At 41.9% G+C, this 17,516-nt stretch overlaps 52 non-coding genes across 52 annotated transcripts; all 52 read right to left on the bottom strand.

Annotated features, from left to right (window-relative positions):
* Positions 1-1,439: 1,439 nt before the first annotated feature.
* Trnas-cga (transfer RNA serine (anticodon CGA)) lies at positions 1,440-1,521 on the bottom strand. Its single transcript has one exon. It is a non-coding gene; the product is annotated as a tRNA-Ser (tRNA).
* A 75-nt stretch (positions 1,522-1,596) lies between these two features.
* Trnas-aga (transfer RNA serine (anticodon AGA)) lies at positions 1,597-1,678 on the bottom strand. The gene has a single exon. It is a non-coding gene; the product is annotated as a tRNA-Ser (tRNA).
* Positions 1,679-1,752: 74 nt separating this feature from the next.
* On the bottom strand, positions 1,753-1,834 carry Trnas-aga (transfer RNA serine (anticodon AGA)). The gene has a single exon. It is a non-coding gene; the product is annotated as a tRNA-Ser (tRNA).
* A 231-nt stretch (positions 1,835-2,065) lies between these two features.
* On the bottom strand, positions 2,066-2,147 carry Trnas-aga (transfer RNA serine (anticodon AGA)). Its single transcript has one exon. It is a non-coding gene; the product is annotated as a tRNA-Ser (tRNA).
* Positions 2,148-2,221: 74 nt separating this feature from the next.
* Positions 2,222-2,303, bottom strand: Trnas-cga (transfer RNA serine (anticodon CGA)). Its single transcript has one exon. It is a non-coding gene; the product is annotated as a tRNA-Ser (tRNA).
* A 75-nt stretch (positions 2,304-2,378) lies between these two features.
* Positions 2,379-2,460, bottom strand: Trnas-aga (transfer RNA serine (anticodon AGA)). The gene has a single exon. It is a non-coding gene; the product is annotated as a tRNA-Ser (tRNA).
* A 74-nt stretch (positions 2,461-2,534) lies between these two features.
* Trnas-aga (transfer RNA serine (anticodon AGA)) lies at positions 2,535-2,616 on the bottom strand. Its single transcript has one exon. It is a non-coding gene; the product is annotated as a tRNA-Ser (tRNA).
* A 74-nt stretch (positions 2,617-2,690) lies between these two features.
* On the bottom strand, positions 2,691-2,772 carry Trnas-aga (transfer RNA serine (anticodon AGA)). The gene has a single exon. It is a non-coding gene; the product is annotated as a tRNA-Ser (tRNA).
* Positions 2,773-2,846: 74 nt separating this feature from the next.
* Positions 2,847-2,928, bottom strand: Trnas-cga (transfer RNA serine (anticodon CGA)). Its single transcript has one exon. It is a non-coding gene; the product is annotated as a tRNA-Ser (tRNA).
* A 75-nt stretch (positions 2,929-3,003) lies between these two features.
* Trnas-aga (transfer RNA serine (anticodon AGA)) lies at positions 3,004-3,085 on the bottom strand. Its single transcript has one exon. It is a non-coding gene; the product is annotated as a tRNA-Ser (tRNA).
* A 74-nt stretch (positions 3,086-3,159) lies between these two features.
* Trnas-aga (transfer RNA serine (anticodon AGA)) lies at positions 3,160-3,241 on the bottom strand. The gene has a single exon. It is a non-coding gene; the product is annotated as a tRNA-Ser (tRNA).
* Positions 3,242-3,315: 74 nt separating this feature from the next.
* Trnas-aga (transfer RNA serine (anticodon AGA)) lies at positions 3,316-3,397 on the bottom strand. Its single transcript has one exon. It is a non-coding gene; the product is annotated as a tRNA-Ser (tRNA).
* A 74-nt stretch (positions 3,398-3,471) lies between these two features.
* Trnas-aga (transfer RNA serine (anticodon AGA)) lies at positions 3,472-3,553 on the bottom strand. Its single transcript has one exon. It is a non-coding gene; the product is annotated as a tRNA-Ser (tRNA).
* A 75-nt stretch (positions 3,554-3,628) lies between these two features.
* Positions 3,629-3,710, bottom strand: Trnas-aga (transfer RNA serine (anticodon AGA)). The gene has a single exon. It is a non-coding gene; the product is annotated as a tRNA-Ser (tRNA).
* Positions 3,711-4,097: 387 nt separating this feature from the next.
* Positions 4,098-4,179, bottom strand: Trnas-aga (transfer RNA serine (anticodon AGA)). The gene has a single exon. It is a non-coding gene; the product is annotated as a tRNA-Ser (tRNA).
* A 75-nt stretch (positions 4,180-4,254) lies between these two features.
* Positions 4,255-4,336, bottom strand: Trnas-aga (transfer RNA serine (anticodon AGA)). The gene has a single exon. It is a non-coding gene; the product is annotated as a tRNA-Ser (tRNA).
* Positions 4,337-4,410: 74 nt separating this feature from the next.
* On the bottom strand, positions 4,411-4,492 carry Trnas-aga (transfer RNA serine (anticodon AGA)). The gene has a single exon. It is a non-coding gene; the product is annotated as a tRNA-Ser (tRNA).
* Positions 4,493-4,879: 387 nt separating this feature from the next.
* Positions 4,880-4,961, bottom strand: Trnas-uga (transfer RNA serine (anticodon UGA)). The gene has a single exon. It is a non-coding gene; the product is annotated as a tRNA-Ser (tRNA).
* A 543-nt stretch (positions 4,962-5,504) lies between these two features.
* Trnas-aga (transfer RNA serine (anticodon AGA)) lies at positions 5,505-5,586 on the bottom strand. The gene has a single exon. It is a non-coding gene; the product is annotated as a tRNA-Ser (tRNA).
* Positions 5,587-5,660: 74 nt separating this feature from the next.
* Positions 5,661-5,742, bottom strand: Trnas-aga (transfer RNA serine (anticodon AGA)). The gene has a single exon. It is a non-coding gene; the product is annotated as a tRNA-Ser (tRNA).
* Positions 5,743-5,816: 74 nt separating this feature from the next.
* Positions 5,817-5,898, bottom strand: Trnas-aga (transfer RNA serine (anticodon AGA)). The gene has a single exon. It is a non-coding gene; the product is annotated as a tRNA-Ser (tRNA).
* A 74-nt stretch (positions 5,899-5,972) lies between these two features.
* On the bottom strand, positions 5,973-6,054 carry Trnas-cga (transfer RNA serine (anticodon CGA)). Its single transcript has one exon. It is a non-coding gene; the product is annotated as a tRNA-Ser (tRNA).
* A 74-nt stretch (positions 6,055-6,128) lies between these two features.
* Positions 6,129-6,210, bottom strand: Trnas-aga (transfer RNA serine (anticodon AGA)). The gene has a single exon. It is a non-coding gene; the product is annotated as a tRNA-Ser (tRNA).
* A 74-nt stretch (positions 6,211-6,284) lies between these two features.
* On the bottom strand, positions 6,285-6,366 carry Trnas-aga (transfer RNA serine (anticodon AGA)). Its single transcript has one exon. It is a non-coding gene; the product is annotated as a tRNA-Ser (tRNA).
* A 231-nt stretch (positions 6,367-6,597) lies between these two features.
* On the bottom strand, positions 6,598-6,679 carry Trnas-aga (transfer RNA serine (anticodon AGA)). The gene has a single exon. It is a non-coding gene; the product is annotated as a tRNA-Ser (tRNA).
* Positions 6,680-7,225: 546 nt separating this feature from the next.
* Positions 7,226-7,307, bottom strand: Trnas-uga (transfer RNA serine (anticodon UGA)). Its single transcript has one exon. It is a non-coding gene; the product is annotated as a tRNA-Ser (tRNA).
* A 74-nt stretch (positions 7,308-7,381) lies between these two features.
* On the bottom strand, positions 7,382-7,463 carry Trnas-aga (transfer RNA serine (anticodon AGA)). The gene has a single exon. It is a non-coding gene; the product is annotated as a tRNA-Ser (tRNA).
* Positions 7,464-9,607: 2,144 nt separating this feature from the next.
* On the bottom strand, positions 9,608-9,689 carry Trnas-cga (transfer RNA serine (anticodon CGA)). The gene has a single exon. It is a non-coding gene; the product is annotated as a tRNA-Ser (tRNA).
* A 75-nt stretch (positions 9,690-9,764) lies between these two features.
* On the bottom strand, positions 9,765-9,846 carry Trnas-aga (transfer RNA serine (anticodon AGA)). The gene has a single exon. It is a non-coding gene; the product is annotated as a tRNA-Ser (tRNA).
* Positions 9,847-9,920: 74 nt separating this feature from the next.
* Trnas-aga (transfer RNA serine (anticodon AGA)) lies at positions 9,921-10,002 on the bottom strand. Its single transcript has one exon. It is a non-coding gene; the product is annotated as a tRNA-Ser (tRNA).
* A 389-nt stretch (positions 10,003-10,391) lies between these two features.
* On the bottom strand, positions 10,392-10,473 carry Trnas-aga (transfer RNA serine (anticodon AGA)). Its single transcript has one exon. It is a non-coding gene; the product is annotated as a tRNA-Ser (tRNA).
* Positions 10,474-10,861: 388 nt separating this feature from the next.
* Positions 10,862-10,943, bottom strand: Trnas-cga (transfer RNA serine (anticodon CGA)). The gene has a single exon. It is a non-coding gene; the product is annotated as a tRNA-Ser (tRNA).
* A 75-nt stretch (positions 10,944-11,018) lies between these two features.
* On the bottom strand, positions 11,019-11,100 carry Trnas-uga (transfer RNA serine (anticodon UGA)). Its single transcript has one exon. It is a non-coding gene; the product is annotated as a tRNA-Ser (tRNA).
* Positions 11,101-11,332: 232 nt separating this feature from the next.
* Trnas-uga (transfer RNA serine (anticodon UGA)) lies at positions 11,333-11,414 on the bottom strand. The gene has a single exon. It is a non-coding gene; the product is annotated as a tRNA-Ser (tRNA).
* Positions 11,415-11,488: 74 nt separating this feature from the next.
* Trnas-aga (transfer RNA serine (anticodon AGA)) lies at positions 11,489-11,570 on the bottom strand. The gene has a single exon. It is a non-coding gene; the product is annotated as a tRNA-Ser (tRNA).
* A 2,144-nt stretch (positions 11,571-13,714) lies between these two features.
* On the bottom strand, positions 13,715-13,796 carry Trnas-cga (transfer RNA serine (anticodon CGA)). Its single transcript has one exon. It is a non-coding gene; the product is annotated as a tRNA-Ser (tRNA).
* Positions 13,797-13,871: 75 nt separating this feature from the next.
* On the bottom strand, positions 13,872-13,953 carry Trnas-aga (transfer RNA serine (anticodon AGA)). The gene has a single exon. It is a non-coding gene; the product is annotated as a tRNA-Ser (tRNA).
* A 74-nt stretch (positions 13,954-14,027) lies between these two features.
* Trnas-aga (transfer RNA serine (anticodon AGA)) lies at positions 14,028-14,109 on the bottom strand. Its single transcript has one exon. It is a non-coding gene; the product is annotated as a tRNA-Ser (tRNA).
* A 231-nt stretch (positions 14,110-14,340) lies between these two features.
* Positions 14,341-14,422, bottom strand: Trnas-aga (transfer RNA serine (anticodon AGA)). Its single transcript has one exon. It is a non-coding gene; the product is annotated as a tRNA-Ser (tRNA).
* Positions 14,423-14,496: 74 nt separating this feature from the next.
* On the bottom strand, positions 14,497-14,578 carry Trnas-cga (transfer RNA serine (anticodon CGA)). The gene has a single exon. It is a non-coding gene; the product is annotated as a tRNA-Ser (tRNA).
* Positions 14,579-14,653: 75 nt separating this feature from the next.
* On the bottom strand, positions 14,654-14,735 carry Trnas-aga (transfer RNA serine (anticodon AGA)). The gene has a single exon. It is a non-coding gene; the product is annotated as a tRNA-Ser (tRNA).
* A 74-nt stretch (positions 14,736-14,809) lies between these two features.
* On the bottom strand, positions 14,810-14,891 carry Trnas-aga (transfer RNA serine (anticodon AGA)). The gene has a single exon. It is a non-coding gene; the product is annotated as a tRNA-Ser (tRNA).
* A 74-nt stretch (positions 14,892-14,965) lies between these two features.
* Positions 14,966-15,047, bottom strand: Trnas-aga (transfer RNA serine (anticodon AGA)). Its single transcript has one exon. It is a non-coding gene; the product is annotated as a tRNA-Ser (tRNA).
* Positions 15,048-15,121: 74 nt separating this feature from the next.
* On the bottom strand, positions 15,122-15,203 carry Trnas-aga (transfer RNA serine (anticodon AGA)). The gene has a single exon. It is a non-coding gene; the product is annotated as a tRNA-Ser (tRNA).
* Positions 15,204-15,277: 74 nt separating this feature from the next.
* On the bottom strand, positions 15,278-15,359 carry Trnas-cga (transfer RNA serine (anticodon CGA)). The gene has a single exon. It is a non-coding gene; the product is annotated as a tRNA-Ser (tRNA).
* A 74-nt stretch (positions 15,360-15,433) lies between these two features.
* Trnas-aga (transfer RNA serine (anticodon AGA)) lies at positions 15,434-15,515 on the bottom strand. Its single transcript has one exon. It is a non-coding gene; the product is annotated as a tRNA-Ser (tRNA).
* A 74-nt stretch (positions 15,516-15,589) lies between these two features.
* Positions 15,590-15,671, bottom strand: Trnas-aga (transfer RNA serine (anticodon AGA)). The gene has a single exon. It is a non-coding gene; the product is annotated as a tRNA-Ser (tRNA).
* Positions 15,672-15,902: 231 nt separating this feature from the next.
* On the bottom strand, positions 15,903-15,984 carry Trnas-aga (transfer RNA serine (anticodon AGA)). The gene has a single exon. It is a non-coding gene; the product is annotated as a tRNA-Ser (tRNA).
* Positions 15,985-16,527: 543 nt separating this feature from the next.
* Positions 16,528-16,609, bottom strand: Trnas-aga (transfer RNA serine (anticodon AGA)). The gene has a single exon. It is a non-coding gene; the product is annotated as a tRNA-Ser (tRNA).
* Positions 16,610-16,839: 230 nt separating this feature from the next.
* Positions 16,840-16,921, bottom strand: Trnas-aga (transfer RNA serine (anticodon AGA)). The gene has a single exon. It is a non-coding gene; the product is annotated as a tRNA-Ser (tRNA).
* A 74-nt stretch (positions 16,922-16,995) lies between these two features.
* Positions 16,996-17,077, bottom strand: Trnas-aga (transfer RNA serine (anticodon AGA)). The gene has a single exon. It is a non-coding gene; the product is annotated as a tRNA-Ser (tRNA).
* A 231-nt stretch (positions 17,078-17,308) lies between these two features.
* On the bottom strand, positions 17,309-17,390 carry Trnas-aga (transfer RNA serine (anticodon AGA)). The gene has a single exon. It is a non-coding gene; the product is annotated as a tRNA-Ser (tRNA).
* Positions 17,391-17,516: the final 126 nt, after the last annotated feature.

The raw sequence follows: 17,516 nt of genomic DNA, 5'->3' as shown, positions 1-17,516 counted from the left end.
TTGTCATCCTCTTCATTACACCCAGAGCAGGCTTCATGCGCCCATCGCATGCATTTGGAGCACTGGATCCACCCATCATTCTAGGATGATTTGCAATACATTTCGTTGCAGTAAAAGCATTCTGCATCTACGTTGTTATCACTTTCATCGACTGTGTCCTTCTGCTGCATTGATGACCTGGAAACCTTAGCTTTCTTCATAGAACGCTTTTTCGATGAACTTATTTTACTGCTGTTGCCAGATACCGCGGATTGACTACGATTCGTTGCAGCCAACTGCTTCTTGTATGGTGAACTGGTTAAAATAGCAGTTGCACCTGTCTTAGACTTCCTCTTTTGGCGAGTGTGAGCTGCTTTCGGCATAGGAAGCAGTTCAACAGGACTTATAATTGTGAAACTGAAATTTGCATCTTCAGGAGAGGCCGGTTGGGCTACATCTATTGGCTGTGCAGGTAACGATTCAGGCATCTCGGGAAGACCAGCCGCATCTAAGCCAATATTTCTGCCATCACACAAGTCAATGCTAGTTGAACTAACATTAACGGAGTAAGATTCGGTGTTGGTTGGAACAGGATCAATATGGATCAGGATCAGGATCAGGATCAGGATCATAGGTCCACTTTACCCCCACCCCTATGTAATGCGTACGTGATTCAGTAAAACTTCTTTCTACCATTCAACCAAACGTCTACCTTATGTTTGTAAAATAAAGTCTAAGTTACAAGACATACCTTTCAATAGATCAGAGAGTACAAAAAACGAATTCCGTGCCTTTTCTTGCCTGTTTTTCCACGTAACCTCGAATAATGGCGTGTGCAACCACGTTATGTCATGCTTCACTAAACTTAGTGGTATCCGCGCGCTTAAAAAACTTTATTAAGAAAATAAGAGGGGTGTGCCACTTTACCAAGTTGGTCGGCTTTACCCCACCTTCCCCTACATTAAATCAAGAAGCTACCATCGCAAAACTACATCATAAACTTATCCTGAATTTTGGCTTGCAGCGAGACCTAGGTTTTGACTGCCTACAGTCTTAATTTAGACAGAATCCATGTAACCAGTTTTCTATGACAACTGCCTAAACTTTACAACAAGTTTTTATCTTAAAATTTTAAGAAAAATATTCCAAAATACCAAAAATTCAAACCCACACAAAACTTACAACTAAGCCTAGACCTGGAACCGGCTATCGCCAAAATATTAACAAAATAGTCCACATCGGCGTCACATGCACATTGAACGGGAAAATTTCTTAATTTTTTTAATATGACGCTTTGAGTGCGAAAACGTCACAATCGCCGTTTTGCCGGTACAAAAGTTTCATTCTATTGGGAAGTGACCACTTAACCACTCGACCACGACAATTGTGCTTAATGATCAATGCAAACAGTGAAAATCGCACTTTTCCCGAATTACTCATAAATTGTAATTTTATTTGAGCGTTGTCGGCAGGATTCGAACCTACGCGGGCAGAGCCCAACAGATTTCGAGTCTGTCGCCTTAACCACTCGGCCACGACAACTTTGCTTAATGTTCAATGCAAATAGATAAAATCGCACTTTTCCCGAATCACTCATAAATTGTAATTTTATTTGAGCGTTGTCGGCAGGATTCGAACCTACGCGGGCAGAGCCCAACAGATTTCTAATCTGTCGCCTTAACCACTCGGCCACGACAACTGTACTTAATGTTCAATGCAAATAGATAAAATCGCACTATTCACGAATCACTCATAAATTGTAATTTATTTCAGCGTTGTCGGCAGCATTCGAACCTACGCGGGCAGAGCCCAACAGATTTCTAGTCTGTCGCCTTAACCACTCGGCCACGACAACTGTGCTTAATGTTAAATGCAAATAGTTATAGTTGCACTATTCACGAATCACTCATAAATTGTAATTTATTTGAGCGTTGTCGGCAGGATTCGAACCTACGCGGGCGGAGCCCAACAGATTTCTAGTCTGTCGCCTTAACCACTCGGTCACGACAACTGTACTTAATGTTCAATGCAAATAGATAAAATCGCACTTTTCCCGAATCACTCATAAATTGTAATTTTATTTCAGCGTTGTCGGCAGGATTCGAACCTACGCGGGCGGAGCCCAACAGATTTCTAGTCTGTCGCCTTAACCACTCGGCCACGACAACTGTACTTAATGTTCAATGCAAATAGTTAAAGTGGCACTATTCACGAATCACTCATAAATTGTAATTTATTTGAGCGTTGTCGGCAGGATTCGAACCTACGCGGGCAGAGCCCAACAGATTTCGAGTCTGTCGCTTTAACCACTCGGCCACGACAACTGTACTTAATGTTAAATGCAAATAGATAAATTCGCACTTTTCCCGAATCACTCATAAATTGTAATTTTATTTGAGCGTTGTCGGCAGGATTCGAACCTACGCGGGCAGAGCCCAACAGATTTCTAATTTGTCGCCTTAACCACTCGGCCACGACAACTGTACTTAATGTTCAATGCAAATAGATAAAATCGCACTATTCACGAATCACTCATAAATTGTAATTTATTTCAGCGTTGTCGGCAGGATTCGAACCTACGCGGGCAGAGCCCAACAGATTTCTAGTCTGTCGCCTTAACCACTCGGCCACGACAACTGTACTTAATGTTCAATGCAAATAGTTAAAGTTGCACTTTTCACGAATCACTCATAAATTGTAATTTATTTGAGCGTTGTCGGCAGCATTCGAACCTACGCGGGCAGAGCCCAACAGATTTCTAGTCTGTCGCCTTAACCACTCGGCCACGACAACTGTGCTTAATTTTCAATGCAAATAGATAAAATCGCACTATTCACGAATCACTCATAAATTGTAATTTATTTCAGCGTTGTCGGCAGGATTCGAACCTACGCGGGCAGAGCCCAACAGATTTCGAGTCTGTCGCTTTAACCACTCGGCCACGACAACTGTACTTAATGTTAAATGCAAATAGATAAATTCGCACTTTTCCCGAATCACTCATAAATTGTAATTTTATTTGAGCGTTGTCGGCAGGATTCGAACCTACGCGGGCAGAGCCCAACAGATTTCTAATTTGTCGCCTTAACCACTCGGCCACGACAACTGTACTTAATGTTCAATGCAAATAGATAAAATCGCACTATTCACGAATCACTCATAAATTGTAATTTATTTCAGCGTTGTCGGCAGGATTCGAACCTACGCGGGCAGAGCCCAACAGATTTCTAGTCTGTCGCCTTAACCACTCGGCCACGACAACTGTACTTAATGTTCAATGCAAATAGTTAAAGTTGCACTTTTCACGAATCACTCATAAATTGTAATTTATTTGAGCGTTGTCGGCAGCATTCGAACCTACGCGGGCAGAGCCCAACAGATTTCTAGTCTGTCGCCTTAACCACTCGGCCACGACAACTGTGCTTAATTTTCAATGCAAATAGATAAAATCGCACTATTCACGAATCACTCATAAATTGTAATTTATTTCAGCGTTGTCGGCAGGATTCGAACCTACGCGGGCAGAGCCCAACAGATTTCTAGTCTGTCGCCTTAACCACTCGGCCACGACAACTGTGCTTAATGTTCAATGCAAATAGTTAAAGTGGCACTATTCACGAATCACTCATAAATTGTAATTTTATTTGGGCGTTGTCGGCAGCATTCGAACCTACGCGGGCAGAGCCCAACAGATTTCTAGTCTGTCGCCTTAACCACTCGGCCACGACAACTGTACTTAATGTTAAATGCAAATAGATAAATTCGCACTTTTCCCGAATCACTCATAAATTGTAATTTATTTCACCTTTGTCGGCAGCATTCGAACCTACTCGGGCAGAGCCCAACAGATTTCTAGTCTGTCGCCTTAACCACTCGGCCACGACAACTGTACTTAATGTTAAATGCAAATAGATAAATTCGCACTTTTCCCGAATCACTCATAAATTGTAATTTATTTCACCTTTGTCGGCAGCATTCGAACCTACGCGGGCAGAGCCCAACAGATTTCTAGTCTGTCGCCTTAACCACTCGGCCACGACAACTGTGCTTAATGTTCAATGCAAATAGTTAAAGTGGCACTATTCACGAATCACTCATAAATTGTAATTTTATTTGGGCGTTGTCGGCAGCATTCGAACCTACGCGGGCAGAGCCCAACAGATTTCTAGTCTGTCGCCTTAACCACTCGGCCACGACAACTGTACTTAATGTTAAATGAAAATAGATAAATTCGCACTTTTCCCGAATCACTCATAAATTGTAATTTTATTTGAGCGTTGTCGGCAGGATTCGAACCTACGCGGGCAGAGCCCAACAGATTTCTAGTCTGTCGCCTTAACCACTCGGCCACGACAACTGTGCTTAATTTTCAATGCAAATAGATAAAATCGCACTATTCACGAATCACTCATAAATTGTAATTTATTTCAGCGTTGTCGGCAGGATTCGAACCTACGCGGGCAGAGCCCAACAGATTTCTAGTCTGTCGCCTTAACCACTCGGCCACGACAACTGTGCTTAATGTTCAATGCAAATAGTTAAAGTGGCACTATTCACGAATCACTCATAAATTGTAATTTATTTCAGCGTTGTCGGCAGGATTCGAATCTCCGCGGGCAGAGCCCAACAGATTTCGAGTCTGTCGCCTTAACCACTCGGCCACGACAACTGTACTTAATGTTAAATGCAAATAGATAAATTCGCACTTTTCCCGAATCACTCATAAATTGTAATTTATTTCACCTTTGTCGGCAGCATTCGAACCTACTCGGGCAGAGCCCAACAGATTTCTAGTCTGTCGCCTTAACCACTCGGCCACGACAACTGTACTTAATGTTAAATGAAAATAGATAAATTCGCACTTTTCCCGAATCACTCATAAATTGTAATTTTATTTGAGCGTTGTCGGCAGGATTCGAACCTACGCGGGCAGAGCCCAACAGATTTCAAGTCTGTCGCCTTAACCACTCGGCCACGACAACTGTACTTAATGTTCAATGCAAATAGATAAAATCGCACTATTCACGAATCACTCATAAATTGTAATTTATTTGAGCGTTGTCGACAGGATTCGAACCTACGCGGGCAGAGCCCAACATATTTCTAATCTGTCGCCTTAACCACTCGGCCACGACAACTGTACTTAATGTTAAATGCAAATAGATAAATTCGCACTTTTTCCGAATCACTCATAAATTGTAATTTTATTTGAGCGTTGTCGGCAGGATTCGAACCTACGCGGGTGGAGCCCAACAAATTTCTAATCTGTCGCCTTAACCACTCGGCCACGACAACTGTGCTTAATGTTCAATGCAAATAGATAAAATCGCACTGTTCACGAATCACTCATAAATTGTAATTTATTTCAGCGTTGTCGGCAGGATTCGAAGCTACGCGGGCAGAGCCCAACAGATTTCTAATCTGTCGCCTTAACCACTCGGCCACGACAACTGTACTTAATGTTCAATGCAAATAGATAAAATCGCACTATTCACGAATCACTCATAAATTGTAATTTATTTCAGCGTTGTCGGCAGGATTCGAACCTACGCGGGCAGAGCCCAACAGATTTCTAGTCTGTCGCCTTAACCACTCGGCCACGACAACTGTACTTAATGTTCAATGCAAATAGTTAAAGTTGCACTTTTCACGAATCACTCATAAATTGTAATTTATTTGAGCGTTGTCGGCAGCATTCGAACCTACGCGGGCAGAGCCCAACAGATTTCTAGTCTGTCGCCTTAACCACTCGGCCACGACAACTGTGCTTAATTTTCAATGCAAATAGATAAAATCGCACTATTCACGAATCACTCATAAATTGTAATTTATTTCATCGTTGTCGGCAGGATTCGAACCTACGCGGGCAGAGCCCAACAGATTTCTAGTCTGTCGCCTTAACCACTCGGCCACGACAACTGTGCTTAATGTTCAATGCAAATAGTTAAAGTGGCACTATTCACGAATCACTCATAAATTGTAATTTATTTCAGCGTTGTCGGCAGGATTCGAACCTCCGCGGGCAGAGCCCAACAGATTTCGAGTCTGTCGCCTTAACCACTCGGCCACGACAACTGTACTTAATGTTAAATGAAAATAGATAAATTCGCACTTTTCCCGAATCACTCATAAATTGTAATTTATTTCAGCGTTGTCGACAGGATTCGAACCTACGCGGGCAGAGCCCAACAGATTTCTAATCTGTCGCCTTAACCACTCGGCCACGACAACTGTACTTAATGTTCAATGCAAATAGATAAAATCGCACTGTTCACGAATCACTCATAAATTGTAATTTATTTCAGCGTTGTCGGCAGGATTCGAACCTACGCGGGCAGAGCCCAACAGATTTCTAGTCTGTCGCCTTAACCACTCGGCCACGACAACTGTACTTAATGTTCAATGCAAATAGTTAAAGTTGCACTTTTCACGAATCACTCATAAATTGTAATTTATTTCACCTTTGTCGGCAGCATTCGAACCTACTCGGGCAGAGCCCAACAGATTTCTAGTCTGTCGCCTTAACCACTCGGCCACGACAACTGTACTTAATGTTAAATGAAAATAGATAAATTCGCACTTTTCCCGAATCACTCATAAATTGTAATTTTATTTGAGCGTTGTCGGCAGGATTCGAACCTACGCGGGCAGAGCCCAACAGATTTCTAGTCTGTCGCCTTAACCACTCGGCCACGACAACTGTACTTAATGTTCAATGCAAATAGATAAAATCGCACTATTCACGAATCACTCATAAATTGTAATTTTATTTGAGCGTTGTCGACAGGATTCGAACCTACGCGGGCAGAGCCCAACATATTTCTAATCTGTCGCCTTAACCACTCGGCCACGACAACTGTACTTAATGTTAAATGCAAATAGATAAATTCGCACTTTTTCCGAATCACTCATAAATTGTAATTTTATTTGAGCGTTGTCGGCAGGATTCGAACCTACGCGGGTGGAGCCCAACAAATTTCTAATCTGTCGCCTTAACCACTCGGCCACGACAACTGTGCTTAATGTTCAATGCAAATAGATAAAATCGCACTGTTCACGAATCACTCATAAATTGTAATTTATTTGAGCGTTGTCGGCAGGATTCGAAGCTACGCGGGCAGAGCCCAACAGATTTCTAGTCTGTCGCCTTAACCTGTCGGCCACGACAACAGTACTTAATGTTCAATGCAAATAGATATAATCGCACTATTCTCGAATCACTCATGAAAACGTAATTTTATTTGAGCGTTGTCGGCAGGATTCGAACCTACGCGGGCAGAGCCCAACAGATTTCAAGTCTGTCGCCTTAACCACTCGGCCACGACAACTGTACTTAATGTTAAATGAAAATAGATAAATTCGCACTTTTCCCGAATCACTCATAAATTGTAATTTATTTCAGCGTTGTCGGCAGGATTCGAACCTACGCGGGCAGAGCCCAACAGATTTCTAATCTGTCGCCTTAACCACTCGGCCACGACAACTGTGCTTAATGTTCAATGCAAATATTGAAATTGACACTTTTCACGAATCACTCATAAATTGTAATTTTATTTCAGCGTTGTCGACAGGATTCGAACCTACGCGTGCAGATCCCAACAGATTTCAAGTCTGTCGCCTTAACCACTCGGCCACGAAAAACGGGGCTTAATGTTCAATGCAAATAGATAAAATCGTACTTTTCCCGAAACACTTATGAAAACGTCATTTTTTTCCAGCGTTGTGAACAGAATTCGAAACTTCGAGGGCAGAACCAAACAGATTGCTAGTCTGTCGCCTTAAGGGGTCATGTTCCAATTCAAAAGGATAGGTTTTTCAATGGAAAGTAGGGGAGGGTGGGGTAAAGCGGACCACCTAAGTCTTAAATCGTTACAATTCACTGATTTCACCAAAACATTTGACTTTTTTGTTTTGAGAGTTAAATCAAAGGTATTTCGCTAATTTTTGAAGTGCCCTTTTATTGATTGCTTGCTTTCTTACATAACTTTTTTTTGATTTAAAAGAACCCCCAATAGTCCACTTTACCCCACACATGTGGGCTAAAGTGGACCACCGTAAGTTTTGAGTAAACAAGGCAATTTGTTCCACATCACAATCAATTTATTTACAAATTGTCATCATAAGCGAAGTAGTTATGAAAGTAATCGCAGTTCACCATCAATTTTTAAAAACTTAATTCACAAATAATGTTGTCATCCTCTTCATTACACCCAGAGCAGGCTTCATGCGCCCATCGCATGCATTTGGAGCACTGGATCCACCCATCATTCTAGGATGATTTGCAATACATTTCGTTGCAGTAAAAGCATTCTGCATCTACGTTGTTATCACTTTCATCGACTGTGTCCTTCTGCTGCATTGATGACCTGGAAACCTTAGCTTTCTTCATAGAACGCTTTTTCGATGAACTTATTTTACTGCTGTTGCCAGATACCGCGGATTGACTACGATTCGTTGCAGCCAACTGCTTCTTGTATGGTGAACTGGTTAAAATAGCAGTTGCACCTGTCTTAGACTTCCTCTTTTGGCGAGTGTGAGCTGCTTTCGGCATAGGAAGCAGTTCAACAGGACTTATAATTGTGAAACTGAAATTTGCATCTTCAGGAGAGGCCGGTTGGGCTACATCTATTGGCTGTGCAGGTAACGATTCAGGCATCTCGGGAAGACCAGCCGCATCTAAGCCAATATTTCTGCCATCACACAAGTCAATGCTAGTTGAACTAACATTAACGGAGTAAGATTCGGTGTTGGTTGGAACAGGATCAATATGGATCAGGATCAGGATCAGGATCAGGATCATAGGTCCACTTTACCCCCACCCCTATGTAATGCGTACGTGATTCAGTAAAACTTCTTTCTACCATTCAACCAAACGTCTACCTTATGTTTGTAAAATAAAGTCTAAGTTACAAGACATACCTTTCAATAGATCAGAGAGTACAAAAAACGAATTCCGTGCCTTTTCTTGCCTGTTTTTCCACGTAACCTCGAATAATGGCGTGTGCAACCACGTTATGTCATGCTTCACTAAACTTAGTGGTATCCGCGCGCTTAAAAAACTTTATTAAGAAAATAAGAGGGGTGTGCCACTTTACCAAGTTGGTCGGCTTTACCCCACCTTCCCCTACATTAAATCAAGAAGCTACCATCGCAAAACTACATCATAAACTTATCCTGAATTTTGGCTTGCAGCGAGACCTAGGTTTTGACTGCCTACAGTCTTAATTTAGACAGAATCCATGTAACCAGTTTTCTATGACAACTGCCTAAACTTTACAACAAGTTTTTATCTTAAAATTTTAAGAAAAATATTCCAAAATACCAAAAATTCAAACCCACACAAAACTTACAACTAAGCCTAGACCTGGAACCGGCTATCGCCAAAATATTAACAAAATAGTCCACATCGGCGTCACATGCACATTGAACGGGAAAATTTCTTAATTTTTTTAATATGACGCTTTGAGTGCGAAAACGTCACAATCGCCGTTTTGCCGGTACAAAAGTTTCATTCTATTGGGAAGTGACCACTTAACCACTCGACCACGACAATTGTGCTTAATGATCAATGCAAACAGTGAAAATCGCACTTTTCCCGAATTACTCATAAATTGTAATTTTATTTGAGCGTTGTCGGCAGGATTCGAACCTACGCGGGCAGAGCCCAACAGATTTCGAGTCTGTCGCCTTAACCACTCGGCCACGACAACTTTGCTTAATGTTCAATGCAAATAGATAAAATCGCACTTTTCCCGAATCACTCATAAATTGTAATTTTATTTGAACGTTGTCGGCAGGATTCGAACCTACGCGGGCAGAGCCCAACAGATTTCTAGTCTGTCGCCTTAACCACTCGGCCACGACAATTGTACTTAATGTTCAATGCAAATAGATAAAATCGCACTATTCACGAATCACTCATAAATTGTAATTTATTTGAGCGTTGTCGGCAGGATTCGAACCTACGCGGGCAGAGCCCAACAGATTTCTAGTCTGTCGCCTTAACCACTCGGCCACGACAACTGTACTTAATGTTCAATGCAAATAGTTAAAGTTGCACTTTTCACGAATCACTCATAAATTGTAATTTATTTCAGCGTTTACGGCAGGATTCGAACCTACGCGGGCAGAGCCCAACAAATTTCTAGTCTATCGCCTTAACCACTAGGCCACGACAACTGTACTTAATGTTCAATGCAAATAGATAAAATCGCTCTTTTTTCGAATCACTCATGAAAACGTAATTTTATTTCAGCTTTGTCGACAGGATTCGAAGCTACGCGGGCAGAGCCCAACAGATTTCAAGTCTGTCGCCTTAACCACTCGGCCACGACAACTTTGCTTAATGTTCAATGCAAATACTGAAAATCGCACTTTTCCCGAATCACTCATAAATTGTAATTTTACTTGAGCGTTGTCGGCAGGATTCGAACCTACGCGGGCAGAGCCCAACAAATTTCTAGTCTGTCGCCTTAACCACTCGGCCACGACAACTGTACTTAATGTTCAATGCAAATAGATAAAATCGCACTATTCACGAATCACTCATAAATTGTAATTTATTTCAGCGTTGTCGGCAGGATTCGAACCTACGCGGGCAGAGCCTAACAGATTTCTAGTTTGTCACCTTAACTACTCGGCCACGACAACTGTACTTAATGTTCAATGCAAATAGATAAAATCGTTCTTTTCTCGAATCACTCATAAATTGTAATTTTATTTGAGCGTTGTTGGCAGGATTCGAACCTACGCGGGCAGAGCATAACAGATTTCTAGTCTGTCGCTTTAACCACTCGGCCACGACAACTGTGCTTAATGTTCAATGCAAATAGATAAAATCGCTCTTTTCTCGAATCACTCATGAATTGTAATTTTATTTCAGCGTTGTCGGCAGGATTCGAACCTACGCGGGCAGAGCCCAACAGATTTCGAGTCTGTCGCCTTAACCACTTGGCCACGACAACTGTGCTTAATGTTCAATGCAAATAGATAAAATCGCACTTTTCCCGAATCACTCATAAATTGTAATTTTATTTGAGCGTTGTCGGCAGGATTCGAACCTACGCGGGCAGAGCCCAACAGATTTCAAGTCTGTCGCCTTAACCACTCGGCCACGACAACTGTACTTAATGTTCAATGCAAATAGTTAAAGTGGCACTTTTCACGAATCACTCATAAATTGTAATTTATTTCAGCGTTGTCGGCAGGATTCGAACCTACGCGGGCAGAGCCCAACAGATTTCTCGTCTGTCGCCTTAACCTGTCGGCCACGACAGCAGTACTTAATGTTCAATGCAAATAGATATAATCGCACTATTCTCGAATCACTCATGAAAACGTAATTTTATTTGAGCGTTGTCGGCAGGATTCGAACCTACGCGGGCAGAGCCCAACAGATTTCAAGTCTGTCGCCTTAACCACTCGGCCACGACAACTGTACTTAATGTTAAATGAAAATAGATAAATTCGCACTTTTCCCGAATCACTCATAAATTGTAATTTATTTCAGCGTTGTCGGCAGGATTCGAACCTACGCGGGCAGAGCCCAACAGATTTCTAATCTGTCGCCTTAACCACTCGGCCACGACAACTGTGCTTAATGTTCAATGCAAATATTGAAATTGACACTTTTCACGAATCACTCATAAATTGTAATTTTATTTCAGCGTTGTCGACAGGATTCGAACCTACGCGTGCAGATCCCAACAGATTTCAAGTCTGTCGCCTTAACCACTCGGCCACGAAAAACGGGGCTTAATGTTCAATGCAAATAGATAAAATCGTACTTTTCCCGAAACACTTATGAAAACGTCATTTTTTTCCAGCGTTGTGAACAGAATTCGAAACTTCGAGGGCAGAACCAAACAGATTGCTAGTCTGTCGCCTTAAGGGGTCATGTTCCAATTCAAAAGGATAGGTTTTTCAATGGAAAGTAGGGGAGGGTGGGGTAAAGCGGACCACCTAAGTCTTAAATCGTTACAATTCACTGATTTCACCAAAACATTTGACTTTTTTGTTTTGAGAGTTAAATCAAAGGTATTTCGCTAATTTTTGAAGTGCCCTTTTATTGATTGCTTGCTTTCTTACATAACTTTTTTTTGATTTAAAAGAACCCCCAATAGTCCACTTTACCCCACACATGTGGGCTAAAGTGGACCACCGTAAGTTTTGAGTAAACAAGGCAATTTGTTCCACATCACAATCAATTTACTTACAAATTGTCATCATAAGCGAAGTAGTTATGAAAGTAATCGCAGTTCACCATCAATTTTTAAAAACTTAATTCACAAATAATGTTGTCATCCTCTTCATTACACCCAGAGCAGGCTTCATGCGCCCATCGCATGCATTTGGAGCACTGGATCCACCCATCATTCTAGGATGATTTGCAATACATTTCGTTGCAGTAAAAGCATTCTGCATCTACGTTGTTATCACTTTCATCGACTGTGTCCTTCTGCTGCATTGATGACCTGGAAACCTTAGCTTTCTTCATAGAACGCTTTTTCGATGAACTTATTTTACTGCTGTTGCCAGATACCGCGGATTGACTACGATTCGTTGCAGCCAACTGCTTCTTGTATGGTGAACTGGTTAAAATAGCAGTTGCACCTGTCTTAGACTTCCTCTTTTGGCGAGTGTGAGCTGCTTTCGGCATAGGAAGCAGTTCAACAGGACTTATAATTGTGAAACTGAAATTTGCATCTTCAGGAGAGGCCGGTTGGGCTACATCTATTGGCTGTGCAGGTAACGATTCAGGCATCTCGGGAAGACCAGCCGCATCTAAGCCAATATTTCTGCCATCACACAAGTCAATGCTAGTTGAACTAACATTAACGGAGTAAGATTCGGTGTTGGTTGGAACAGGATCAATATGGATCAGGATCAGGATCAGGATCAGGATCATAGGTCCACTTTACCCCCACCCCTATGTAATGCGTACGTGATTCAGTAAAACTTCTTTCTACCATTCAACCAAACGTCTACCTTATGTTTGTAAAATAAAGTCTAAGTTACAAGACATACCTTTCAATAGATCAGAGAGTACAAAAAACGAATTCCGTGCCTTTTCTTGCCTGTTTTTCCACGTAACCTCGAATAATGGCGTGTGCAACCACGTTATGTCATGCTTCACTAAACTTAGTGGTATCCGCGCGCTTAAAAAACTTTATTAAGAAAATAAGAGGGGTGTGCCACTTTACCAAGTTGGTCGGCTTTACCCCACCTTCCCCTACATTAAATCAAGAAGCTACCATCGCAAAACTACAACATAAACTTATCCTGAATTTTGGCTTGCAGCGAGACCTAGGTTTTGACTGCCTACAGTCTTAATTTAGACAGAATCCATGTAACCAGTTTTCTATGACAACTGCCTAAACTTTACAACAAGTTTTTATCTTAAAATTTTAAGAAAAATATTCCAAAATACCAAAAATTCAAACCCACACAAAACTTACAACTAAGCCTAGACCTGGAACCGGCTATCGCCAAAATATTAACAAAATAGTCCACATCGGCGTCACATGCACATTGAACGGGAAAATTTCTTAATTTTTTTAATATGACGCTTTGAGTGCGAAAACGTCACAATCGCCGTTTTGCCGTTACAAAAGTTTCATTCTATTGGGAAGTGACCACTTAACCACTCGACCACGACAATTGTGCTTAATGATCAATGCAAACAGTGAAAATCGCACTTTTCCCGAATTACTCATAAATTGTAATTTTATTTGAGCGTTGTCGGCAGGATTCGAACCTACGCGGGCAGAGCCCAACAGATTTCGAGTCTGTCGCCTTAACCACTCGGCCACGACAACTTTGCTTAATGTTCAATGCAAATAGATAAAATCGCACTTTTCCCGAATCACTCATAAATTGTAATTTTATTTGAGCGTTGTCGGCAGGATTCGAACCTACGCGGGCAGAGCCCAACAGATTTCTAATCTGTCGCCTTAACCACTCGGCCACGACAACTGTACTTAATGTTCAATGCAAATAGATAAAATCGCACTATTCACGAATCACTCATAAATTGTAATTTATTTCAGCGTTGTCGGCAGCATTCGAACCTACGCGGGCAGAGCCCAACAGATTTCTAGTCTGTCGCCTTAACCACTCGGCCACGACAACTGTACTTAATGTTCAATGCAAATAGTTATAGTTGCACTATTCACGAATCACTCATAAATTGTAATTTATTTGAGCGTTGTCGGCAGGATTCGAACCTACGCGGGCGGAGCCCAACAGATTTCTAGTCTGTCGCCTTAACCACTCGGTCACGACAACTGTACTTAATGTTCAATGCAAATAGATAAAATCGCACTTTTCCCGAATCACTCATAAATTGTAATTTTATTTCAGCGTTGTCGGCAGGATTCGAACCTACGCGGGCGGAGCCCAACAGATTTCTAGTCTGTCGCCTTAACCACTCGGCCACGACAACTGTACTTAATGTTCAATGCAAATAGTTAAAGTGGCACTATTCACGAATCACTCATAAATTGTAATTTATTTGAGCGTTGTCGGCAGGATTCGAACCTACGCGGGCAGAGCCCAACAGATTTCGAGTCTGTCGCTTTAACCACTCGGCCACGACAACTATACTTAATGTTAAATGCAAATAGATAAATTCGCACTTTTCCCGAATCACTCATAAATTGTAATTTTATTTGAGCGTTGTCGGCAGGATTCGAACCTACGCGGGCAGAGCCCAACAGATTTCTAATCTGTCGCCTTAACCACTCGGCCACGACAACTGTACTTAATGTTCAATGCAAATAGATAAAATCGCACTATTCACGAATCACTCATAAATTGTAATTTATTTCAGCGTTGTCGGCAGGATTCGAACCTACGCGGGCAGAGCCCAACAGATTTCTAGTCTGTCGCCTTAACCACTCGGCCACGACAACTGTACTTAATGTTCAATGCAAATAGTTAAAGTTGCACTTTTCACGAATCACTCATAAATTGTAATTTATTTGAGCGTTGTCGGCAGCATTCGAACCTACGCGGGCAGAGCCCAACAGATTTCTAGTCTGTCGCCTTAACCACTCGGCCACGACAACTGTGCTTAATTTTCAATGCAAATAGATAAAATCGCACTATTCACGAATCACTCATAAATTGTAATTTATTTCAGCGTTGTCGGCAGGATTCGAACCTTCGCGGGCAGAGCCCAACAGATTTCTAGTCTGTCGCCTTAACCACTCGGCCACGACAACTGTGCTTAATGTTCAATGCAAATAGTTAAAGTGGCACTATTCACGAATCACTCATAAATTGTAATTTATTTCAGCGTTGTCGGCAGGATTCGAACCTCCGCGGGCAGAGCCCAACAGATTTCGAGTCTGTCGCCTTAACCACTCGGCCACGACAACTGTACTTAATGTTAAATGCAAATAGATAAATTCGCACTTTTCCCGAATCACTCATAAATTGTAATTTATTTCAGCGTTGTCGACAGGATTCGAACCTACGCGGGCAGAGCCCAACAGATTTCTAATCTGTCGCCTTAACCACTCGGCCACGACAACTGTACTTAATGTTCAATGCAAATAGATAAAATCGCACTGTTCACGAATCACTCATAAATTGTAATTTATTTCAGCGTTGTCGGCAGGATTCGAACCTACGCGGGCAGAGCCCAACAGATTTCTAGTCTGTCGCCTTAACCACTCGGCCACGACAACTGTACTTAATGTTCAATGCAAATAGTTAAAGTTGCACTTTTCACGAATCACTCATAAATTGTAATTTATTTCACCTTTGTCGGCAGCATTCGAACCTACTCGGGCAGAGCCCAACAGATTTCTAGTCTGTCGCCTTAACCACTCGGCCACGACAAGTGTACTTAATGTTAAATGAAAATAGATAAATTCGCACTTTTCCCGAATCACTCATAAATTGTAATTTTATTTGAGCGTTGTCGGCAGGATTCGAACCTACGCGGGCAGAGCCCAACAGATTTCTAGTCTGTCGCCTTAACCACTCGGCCACGACAACTGTACTTAATGTTCAATGCAAATAGATAAAATCGCACTATTCACGAATCACTCATAAATTGTAATTTATTTGAGCGTTGTCGACAGGATTCGAACCTACGCGGGCAGAGCCCAACATATTTCTAATCTGTCGCCTTAACCACTCGGCCACGACAACTGTACTTAATGTTAAATGCAAATAGATAAATTCGCACTTTTTCCGAATCACTCATAAATTGTAATTTTATTTGAGCGTTGTCGGCAGGATTCGAACCTACGCGGGTGGAGCCCAACAAATTTCTAATCTGTCGCCTTAACCACTCGGCCACGACAACTGTGCTTAATGTTCAATGCAAATAGATAAAATCGCACTGTTCACGAATCACTCATAAATTGTAATTTATTTGAGCGTTGTCGGCAGGATTCGAAGCTACGCGGGCAGAGCCCAACAGATTTCTAATCTGTCGCCTTAACCACTCGGCCACGACAACTGTACTTAATGTTCAATGCAAATAGATAAAATCGCACTATTCACGAATCACTCATAAATTGTAATTTATTTCAGCGTTGTCGGCAGGATTCGAACCTACGCGGGCAGAGCCCAACAGATTTCTAGTCTGTCGCCTTAACCACTCGGCCACGACAACTGTACTTAATGTTCAATGCAAATAGTTAAAGTTGCACTTTTCACGAATCACTCATAAATTGTAATTTATTTGAGCGTTGTCGACAGCATTCGAACCTACGCGGGCAGAGCCCAACAGATTTCTAGTCTGTCGCCTTAACCACTCGGCCACGACAACTGTGCTTAATTTTCAATGCAAATAGATAAAATCGCACTATTCACGAATCACTCATAAATTGTAATTTATTTCAGCGTTGTCGGCAGGATTCGAACCTACGCGGGCAGAGCCCAACAGATTTCTAGTCTGTCGCCTTAACCACTCGGCCACGACAACTGTACTTAATGTTCAATGCAAATAGTTAAAGTTGCACTTTTCACGAATCACTCATAAATTGTAATTTATTTCAGCGTTGTCGGCAGGATTCGAACCTACGCGGGCAGAGCCCAACAGATTTCTAGTCTGTCGCCTTAACCACTCGGCCACGACAACTGTACTTAATGTTCAATGCAAATAGTTAAAGTTGCACTTTTCACGAATCACTCATAAATTGTAATTTATTTCACCTTTGTCGGCAGCATTCGAACCTACTCGGGCAGAGCCCAACAGATTTCTAGTCTGTCGCCTTAACCACTCGGCCACGACAACTGTACTTAATGTTAAATGAAAATAGATAAATTCGCACTTTTCCCGAATCACTCATAAATTGTAATTTTACTTGAGCGTTGTCGGCAGGATTCGAACCTACGCGGGCAGAGCCCAACAGATTTCTAGTCTGTCGCCTTAACCACTCGGCCACGACAACTGTACTTAATGTTCAATGCAAATAGATAAAATCGCACTATTCACGAATCACTCATAAATTGTAATTTATTTGAGCGTTGTCGACAGGATTCGAACCTACGCGGGCAGAGCCCAACATATTTCTAAT

Source organism: Clavelina lepadiformis, chromosome 2 (assembly GCF_947623445.1).
Source record: "Clavelina lepadiformis chromosome 2, kaClaLepa1.1, whole genome shotgun sequence".
In the NCBI taxonomy this organism is placed as follows: Eukaryota; Metazoa; Chordata; class Ascidiacea; order Aplousobranchia; family Clavelinidae; genus Clavelina; species Clavelina lepadiformis.
This window is presented reverse-complemented; position numbering and strand designations above follow the sequence as displayed.